This window comes from Salvelinus namaycush, unplaced genomic scaffold, assembly GCF_016432855.1.
Source record: "Salvelinus namaycush isolate Seneca unplaced genomic scaffold, SaNama_1.0 Scaffold71, whole genome shotgun sequence".
Lineage (NCBI taxonomy): Eukaryota > Metazoa > Chordata > Actinopteri > Salmoniformes > Salmonidae > Salvelinus > Salvelinus namaycush.
Genome location: NW_024061431.1, coordinates 243800 through 253599, shown reverse-complemented (window position 1 = coordinate 253599; position 9800 = coordinate 243800). Strand labels below are relative to the sequence as shown.

General features: G+C 40.6%; 2 long non-coding RNA genes across 3 annotated transcripts; both read left to right on the top strand.

Moving 5' to 3' along the window:
* Window positions 1-1291: 1291 nt before the first annotated feature.
* Window positions 1292-8230, top strand: LOC120042550. Of its 2 annotated transcripts, none has more exons than XR_005476133.1 (3): window positions 1292-1409; window positions 7995-8044; window positions 8166-8230. It is a non-coding gene; the product is annotated as an uncharacterized LOC120042550 (long non-coding RNA). The 2 variants fall into 2 exon arrangements; XR_005476134.1 differs by having other exon boundaries at window positions 7995-8039; window positions 8166-8228.
* Window positions 8231-8370: 140 nt separating this feature from the next.
* LOC120042559 lies at window positions 8371-8800 on the top strand. Its single transcript, XR_005476145.1, has 3 exons — window positions 8371-8413; window positions 8507-8605; window positions 8728-8800. It is a non-coding gene; the product is annotated as an uncharacterized LOC120042559 (long non-coding RNA).
* The last annotated feature ends 1000 nt before the right edge of the window (window positions 8801-9800 follow it).

The window sequence follows — 9800 nt, the reverse complement described above, 5'->3', positions numbered from 1 at the left end:
CACCCTGAACGTCAGACTCTATTGAAGCACATACAGTGGTGTAAAGTACTTAAGTAAAAATACTTTAAAGTACTACTTAAGTAGTTTTGGGGGGTATCTGTACTTTACTATTTATAGTTTTGACAACTTTTACTTTACTACATTTCTAAGGAAAATAATGTACTTTTTACTCCATACATTTTCCCTGACACCCAAAAGGAATCGTTACATTTTGAATGGCTAGCAGGCAGGAAAATTGTCGGTTGGATGTACTGCCAAATTCTCTAAAATGAAGTTGGAAGTGACTTATGGTAGAGAAATGAACATTCAATTCTCTGGCAGCAGCTCTGGTGGACATTCCTGCAGTCCGCATACCAATTGCACAATCCCTCAGAACTTCAGACGTCTGTGGCATTGTGTTGTTACAAATATGCACATTTTAGTGGCCTTTTGTCCCCAGCAAAAGGTGCACCTGTGTAATGATCATGCTAGTTAATCAGTTTATTGATATGGTGCACCTTTCAATGTGGATAGATTATATTGGCAATGGAGAAATGCTCACTTTTTTTTTTTTGGCGTACAGAACATTTCCCGGGACCTTTAACTTCAGCTCATGAAACATGGGACCAACCTTTTACATGTTGCGTTTTTTTGTTCAGTATAGTTTATTACAAATATAGCCGTATACAGTCCTCCAGATATCTGTTGACAAGGACATACATCACTGTGTATTTGTTACACTGTACATACAAAAATGGCCAAACATTTTTTTGTTTGTTGCCATTTTCCATTGTTACTAACTTGTACTGGTTAAAAGTATGATTAAAGAAGAAGAAAAACGTGTATTTTTTGCAAACCATGTTTAGTACTTCTAAAAGAGACAATGACAAATTCATGGTTCAACAAGATATTATAGTCATCAAAAGGGTAGAATTTTAGCATTGATATACTTATGATACAGTACTTTACAGCTTTGATTGGTCACAGAATATAAGACATGAAGGGGTGATGTAATTATCTGAATTACTGTAGATTTGAATAGTTTAGTTAATCAAAAGTGAAGTATGGTTATAGGTCCAATGGGTGTTGTTCATATACCACTCTGACTCAAAATCAATATATTAGATACATACTATTTATCAGCATATTGACAGATTATTGCTATCAACTGCTGGTTGCAAGTTATTTTACCCTGTTTGTTTCTTTTGGAACAATGGCAATTAAGTTGATTAAAATTAAGAATAGATAGATGGGCTACCACTGGTGTCACAGGCATCACAGGTCTTGACCACCATGTTGCGATGCTTCTTTAGGATCACGTTGTTGTTGTCAGCGTAGAAGAGTACAGAGATGGGACTGAGCTTGGTGGTTGTGCAGCACGCTTTGGGAACCTCATCCGGCTTCAGAAGGTGAACCTGCCATTGAAAACGGTAAATCAGACTCATTCATACATGCACTTTCATATAGTCAATGATAATATCCTGTTATAAAAGAGAGATGGGTTATTTAAGCAGTAAGGCCCAAGGAGGGGTGGTATATTGGCTATATACCACAAACCTCAGTGGTGCCTTATTGCTATTAGAACACCTACTCATTCAAGGGTTTTTCTTTATTTTGACTATTTATTTAACCTTTATTTAACCAGTAAGGGCTCATTGAGATTTAAAATCTCCTTTTCAAGAGCGTCCTGGCCAAGATAGGCAGCACCAAGTCATTACAAAAATACAGACAAACAACATGAAAAACTACAAGTAATCTAGTAGAAACCATTGAATTCACAAGAGTATAACAAAAATCAAAAACAGCAAATTAAAAACATTGACAGGTCAGGGAATCAGTCTCAAGATCATTCATCAGTGATTTAAAAATACCAATCGGGACAAGTTCTTCCAGTTTAAAAGTATTTTGTAAGGCGTTCCAAGACGATGGCGCAGGTATCATTTCTGAACAATAAAAATGCCCAAATAAAAAGGTAGTAAACCCAAAATGGCTTAATAAATCAAAGTATACCAGTGACTGAGCCTACGAGTGACTAGAGAAGGTCAGCCAACCCTGGTATACAAAGTGCAGTGGTGCATAAGGGTTTTGCAGTTTTGCAAAATACATGTCAAAGTACCATGGTAAAGGGTGTCAATTGATCTCAAACACTGAGCGGAAGCATTCATATATAAAATATCCCCATAGTCTAGTAAAGGCATAAATGTAGCTGATACTAGCCTCCTTCTGGCTTCAAAAGAAAAACAGGCCTTATTCCTAAAATAAAATCCCAATTTCAGCTTCAATTTTTTTGTAAGTTGTTGAATATGCAATTAAAATTCCAAGATATTTATATGAGGTTACAACCTCAATCTCCTTGCCCTGACAGGTAGTAATAGGTGAAAGGTTCAGAGGTCTATTTCTTGCTTTAGAAAACACCATTAGTTTAGTTTTGTCAGTATTGAGGATAAGCTTCAATTGACACAAGGTATGTTGAACAGTATAAAAAGCAGTTTGCAAGTTCTGGAAAGCTTTTGTAAGAGACGAGGCACAACTGTAAATAACAGTATCATCAGCATAAAAATTAAGTTGCGCATTTTGGACATTTTTGTCTAAATCATTTATATAAATAGTGAATAAGAGAGGACCAAGTACAGAGCCTTGGGGCACACCATTAAAAACAGACAATTTAACAGACATAAGCCCATCAAATTGAGTGCACTGAGTTCTATCAGATAGATAGTTAGCAAACCATGCAACTGCATGCTCTGAAAGACCTACACTCGACAATCTCTGCCTTAGTATAGCATGATCAACTGTATCAAAATCAACTGTATCCTTAGAGAGATCAATAAAAAGTGAGAGACAGTGTTTTTTTGTCAAGGGCTTCAGTGATATCATTTAAAAGCTTCATGGCTGCTGTAATTGTGCTATGCTTCTTCCTGAAGCCCAATTGGTACATTGATGAAATAGAGTTAGTAAATAAAAAACTATTTTAGCTGTTCACTCACAAGGGTTTTAAGTAATTTCACCAGGGGTGACAGCTTTGAGATTGGCCTATAATTATTTAAAAGAGTTGGATCTCCCACTTTTAAAAGTGGTAGGACTGTCACGGTTTTCTAAAGTTGAACCCAGAAGCAGACCAGGACAAGGAGAGTAAGACGAAGGTGAGTATTTATTTACAAGTTTGAATGTAGTGATAGAAAAATCCAAGTGACGGAGCGGGCAGCGGAGGTGAGTTGATGGGATTGAATAGGCAGATCCAATGAAGTAACTGAAGTCACCGACGACCAGGTAGGGATGAGATGAGTGTTCCGGGTGAATGACTGTAGACAGAAAAAACGGAAGTGAGTTCAAGGCAAGCAAAACGTACAAAACAACAAAACAAACTCTATCAAACTGGAGGCTGATACACTGGCACAACATACTGTTCATGGCTAACGATCCGGCAGGGAATGGATGTCAGGTCAGTGCTTATGAAGTGGAGGGGTGATGATCAGGACCAGGTGTGCAGATAGTGGATTGGAAACAGGTGCGGTAAATCAGAGATCTCCCAACCAGCTACGTCGCCCGGCAACCAGACAGGGTGCGTTCCAGGACACCGGAAAAAACACTCCAGGACAGAACACAGGCAAAAACAGACTCAGGAAGCGGGATTCGTGACAAGGACAAATGCTAATTTCCAGATTTTCGGAATATCATTACATTCCAGGGTTAGATTGAACCGATATGTAAGTGGTTCAGCTATGAAATCAGCTGCCAGATTTAAAAAGCAGGGATCCAAATGATCAAGACCTGCAGGCTTTCTCTGATCTAAGGATTTCAGGGCTTTATGTACCACCTGCACTGAGAATGGCAAAAAGCAAAAAGTTTGACCAGCTCTCACTGGTTCATCCACACAGGGTTGTACAGAGACAGAGGACACTGGTTCATCCACACAGGGTTGTACAGAGACAGAGCACACTGAATCAAACAGCCTACCAGATGATACAAAGTGCTCATTGAAACAATTCAGCATTTCAGTTTTGTCATATACAGCAAGAGAGTCCTTCAAAACACATGACGGTAATTCATTAACATTACTGTTACCAGACATAGACTTAATAGCCTTCCAAAACTTTCTAGGGTCATTCAGGTTATCAGTGGAAACAGACATAAAATATTCAGACTTGACCTTCCTGAGAAGAAAAGAACACTTGTTTCGTAACTGCCTAAAAATAAGCCAATCAGCATCAGAACATGATTTCCTTGCTTTAGCCCAGGCTAGATTACGGTAGTGAATAATACAAGACAGCTCAGAAGAAAACCATGGATTATCCCGCCCTTTAACCCTGAACCTGCGGAATGGGGCATGTGTGTTTACTATTTGGAAAAAAACATCATTAAAGAATATCCAGGCAGTTTCCACATCAGGGATAAACTCAATCTTGCTCCAGTCAAAATAAAACAAATCATGAAAGAAAGCCTGCTCATTACAACACTTCAAATTTCTCTTACGAATAAAACATGGGTTTGTCTTAGGAACCTTAGTATTTCTAACAGCATAATGGTCACTTAAATCATTACAAAAAACACCAACCGCAGAATATTTATGTGGAACATTTGTTAATATCAAATCAATCAGGGTAGATTTATCTGGGCATTTAAGATTTGGGCGAGTGGGTGAAACATTTTTAAATCATCAGACACCGGTTTTAACCAACACCAATTGAGATCACCAATCAAGAACATTTCACTGTAAAGAAGTTTAGACATAAGGTGCGTCAAAGAAGAAAATGCTATTTTCTACATTGTTGAATAATAGTGTAGACATCAAAACTATGAAATAACACAAATGGAATCATGTAGTAACCAAAAAAGTGTGAAACATATCAAACATATCATACTGTATATTTGAGATTCTTCAAATAGCCACCCTTTGCCTTGATGACAGCTTTGCACACTCTTGGCATTCTCTCACCCAACTTCACGTGGAATGCTTTTCCAACAGTCTTGAAGGAGTTCCCACATATGCTGAGCACTTGTTGGCTGTTTTTCCTTTACTCTGCGGTCCTACTCATCTCAAAACATCTCAATTTGGTTGAGGTCGGGGGATTGTGGAGGCCAGGTCATCTGATGCAGCACTCCGTCACTCTCCTTCTTGGGAAAATAGCCCTTACACAGCCTGGAGGTGTGTTGGGTCATTGTCCTGTTGAAAAACAAATGAATTCTCCTGAGTAGCGCAGTGGTCTAAGGTAAGCTGTGCAGTTAGAGATCCTGGTTGGAGTCCAGGCTCTGTCGCAGCCGGGCCGCGACCGGGAGACCCATGGGGCGGCACACAATTGGCCCAGCGTTGTCCGGGTTAGGGGAGGGTTTGGCCGGCAGGGATGTTCTTGTCCCATCGAGCTCTAGCGACTCCTGTGGCGAGCCGGGCGCAATGCACACTGACAGCGTTGCCAGGTGTATGGTGTTTCCTCCGACCCATTGGTGCGCCTGGCTTCCGGGTTAAGCAGGCATTGTGTCAAGAAGCAGTGCGGCTTGGCTGGGTTGTGTTTTGGAGGACGCACGGCTCTCGACCTTCGCCTCTCCCGAGTCCATACGGGAGTTGCAGCGATGAGACAAGACTGTAACTACCAATTGGATACCACGAAAAAGGTGTAAAAGTAACAAACAATTGTTTTTATTTTTTTATAATAATTTATTTAAACAAATGATAGTCCCACTAAGCCCAAACCAGATGGGATGACGTATAGCTGCAGAATGCTGTTGTAGCCATATTGGTTAAGTGTGAATTCTAAATAAATCACAGACAGTGTCAACAGCAAAGCACCCCCACACCATATACCCTCCTCCTCAATGCTTTATGGTAGGAAATACACATGCAGAGATCATCTGTTCACCCACACCGCATCTCACAAAGACATGGCAGTTGGAACCAAAAATCTCAAATTTGGGCTCCAGACCAAAGGACAAATTGATTGTGTTTCATGGCCCAAGTAAGTCTCTTCTTCTTATTGGTGTCCTTTAATAGTGGTTTCTTTGCAGCAATTCAACTATAAAGGCCTGATTCACACAGTCTCCTCTGAACAGTTGATGTTGAGATGTGTCAGTTACTTGAACTCTGTGAAGCATTTATTTGGGCAGCAATATCTGAGGCTGGTAACTCTAATGAACTTATCCTCGGCAGCAGAGGTAACTCTGGGTCTTCCATTGCTGTGGTGATCCTCATGAGAGCCAGTTTCATCATAGTGCTTGATTGTTTTTGCAACTACACTTGAAATATTCCGTATTGACTGACCTTCATGTCATAAAGTAATGATTTCTCTTTGCTTATTTGAGCTGTTCTTGCCATAATATGGACTTGGTATTTTGCCAAATAGGGCTATCTTCTGTATACCCCCCACCTTGTCACAACACAATTGATTGTGTCAAATGCATTAAAAAGGAAAGAAATTCCACTTTTAAGAAGGCACACCTGTTAATTGAAATGCATTCCAGGTGACTTTCTCATGAAGCTGGTTGAGAGAATATCAAGAGTGTGCAAAGCTGTCATCAAGGCAAAGGGTGGCTACTTTGAAGAATCTAAAATATATTTGCTTTTGTTTAACACTTTTTTGGTTACTACATGATTCCATATGTGTTATTTCATTGTTTTGATGTCTTCACTATTTTTCTAAATGTAGAAAATAGTAAAAATAAAGAAAATCCCTTGAATGAGTAGGTGTTCTAAAACTTTTGACCGGTAGTGTAGAGCCTTCAGTGCTTTTTTCCGTGGGCTGTGGCCCCCCCTTGTCTGAATTTGGTCAATATGTCCTCCAAAAGACTTTATAGCCCACTGTGGCAAAGACTATACTTTCAGGAGTTAAACAACACAATAAAAAATCACCTTGTTTGTCTCATTCTTCCAATCTAGCTAGTGACTTTATAAAACACAATATTTGGTATTTGTATTTTATATTATACCAACGATATAGGAAAGCAACTGGTAGCAAAATAGCCAAAAACATAAAATTAGTAATTAATTCAAGGTTATCAATAGAACATTGTCAGAAAATAATAGTCTAAACCCAATGTCTCTACCATATATGGTTGAAAAGTTACCGACGATTTACTCTGAGATTTAACCTCACAACACCAAATATGGAACACATACAACCAAGTGCAGTGCAGTCTAAACTAGTAATGGTCACAGCAAATGATCATTATTATTTCATCAACACTGTCAAGTACAAGTATATGAATGTTATAATATTGTAGAGAACAAGCTAATGATTAATTCTATGTAATTTCTAATGACATCAGGCAAAGAAAACGATGTTTGGACATTAATTTCGTAGCTCCCTCTTGAATTGATCCCTTTTCTCTCTACATTGTATAGCAAGTAAGTGACTATATAAAAATAATATATGTCATTCATCAGACACTTTTATCCAAAGCGACTTACAATAAAACCTGCTGTCGTTTATGTATGGGTGGTGACGGGAATCGAACCCACTACCCTGGCTTTGCAAGCGTCATGCTCTATCATGGTCATGGGTGCACCTCAGCCACGTTTAAGGTCCTAAACGATATCTTAACCGCCATCGATAAGAAACAATACTGTGCAGCCGTATTCATTGACCTGGCCAAGGCTTTTGACTCTGTCAATCACCACATCCTTACCGACAGACTCAACAGCCTTGGTTTCTCAAATGATTGCCTCGCCTGGTTCATTAACTAATTCTCCGATAGAGTTCAGTGTGTAAAATCGGCTTCCTGTAGCCTGGGCCTCTGGCAGTCTCTATGGGGGTGCCATAGGGTTCAATTCTTGGGCCGACTCTTCTCTGTATACATCAATGATGTCGCTCTTGCTGCTGGTGAGTCTCTGATCCACCTCTACGCAGACGACACCATTCTGTATACTTCTGGCCCTTCTTTGGACACTGTGTTAACTACCCTCCAGACGAGCTTCAATGCCATACAACTCTCCTTCCGTGGCCTTCGAATTGCTCTTAAATACAAGTAAAACTAAATGTATGCTCATTGGTCACTGATTTTGAATGCTTGTTTTGTTGTCGTAGGGTTGGGAGGAGGACATGCTGCCTGAGGAGAGGGAGGTTCCTCTGGTAAAGTGAGTTCCTCTAAATGTCTGTGTAGTCTGGGCTTGTCAGATGCTGAAGGATAGTGGTCATAATGCTGCTATCCCCCATTGACTCTAATGGTTGACATGCTCCAATCCCTCCCTTTCACAGCCTCTACCTTACCACCAAGAGAGTGGAGGACATCGCCCTGAGGCTCGTCTCCCTGCGCCAGGCCATCACTGTGAGTGGACACACTTTTCTTTTTCTCTCTGTGACTTCTTGTTCTCTCCTAGAGGAAGATGTCTCACCCTAACTCTTCCCTCTCCCCTAGACCCTGCTTGGTTCCACCCTGAGCAGGAACCATCTGTTTGTGGCCGGGAAAGGTCCTCCTGGGCGCACTGGTTCAGGCCAACCACATGGTAACTCACTAACGCATTCTCTGTCAAGGGAAAGAGAGCGCCCCTGAGGTGAAATGTGTTCTGTTCACTAAGATGCTCTTTTCTTTGTCATAGGACGAGGCCAAGTTCATCCGTACTTATAACGACTTTGTGGACTACCTGAGTGACCCCTCCAAGCGGAATGACATTGAGAGGGAGCTGGCTGAGGCAAAGGTGAGTTCATTAACTCTTTCAAGTCTCACTGAGTTCTTCCACATGCATGTCTTCTATACATCACAGTAGCTGATCTATATGAAATCATTCCTATTTTCTCCAAACGTGTTTTCTTGTCCTAGATCCATCATGTGAACATGATAGATGTCCTCTTTGAGCTGGTGCTGTTTGGGATGATGACAGCTCAGAAGTCCCTGATGGTCGTAAGTAGCATCTCACTGGTACATGTTTTGATATCTCTCTATTAGCAGTTTCACTTAAATTCCTCTTCTCTTCTATTCTCTCCTCTTTTCTCCTCCTTTGTTTCCTTTAGCACGCCGGTGGGTTTGTGGAGCATCTGTACGCTCTCCTGTACTCCTTCCTGCCCACTGCTGCCAACATGGAGCCAGAGGCTGACAGATGCCTGCTGCTGCTCAATGTAAGAGTCAAGAGGTTACTTCCTGTTTACTTCCATATTCTTAGTGTACTTCCTTTTTACTTCCTTATTCATGGTTAACCAGGTTCCAATGTCATTTTAGGGGGAGTATTTCTAATTGTCTCTCTCCTCTTGATAAGCTAGTAACTCAGAGCCATTTTCTATGTGTTGTGTGGTGTTCTCTTCAGGGCGGGCTGATGGCTCTGCTAGATGACATGTTTCTGGCCTGGTACTTTAACCCAGAGTCTCTGGTCACGGAGCTCTCCAGCCTCCTGGAGTACCACTTGGAGAACCTCATGGCCAGCATGTAGTCCTACTGCAGGGACCATACTCCTTTCTCCTTCTCTCTCTCTTTTGAAGGATTTGAGGACTTGAAGTGCTTTATTGAACCCTGATTAGTTAACACCCATTAATTTAATGTATTCTCTTGTTTTCTCTCCCCACAGGATTCTTGTGACACTTTGCCACCCAAGAGGGATCTAGACACCAATGCACTACATTACTTTGCACTGAATTTGAAATGTTTAAATAGTCCTGTCATGGAAAGAGCAGGTGTCCTCAATGTTTTGTATTATCAGTGTGTGTAGTAACCTGGTACAGTATAAAGTTTACCACTAGAGGGGGTAATTGCTTCAGTCTTGAATGTTACTTCTCACTATCCCTACTCTACATTAACAGTCGGCAATTGTAGACTCCGGTAACTTGGGTATCTTAGTTTTTTTATATTTGCCATTAATGTCTGAACCATTTACCATCTTTCCCACTGAAACCAGTAATGTT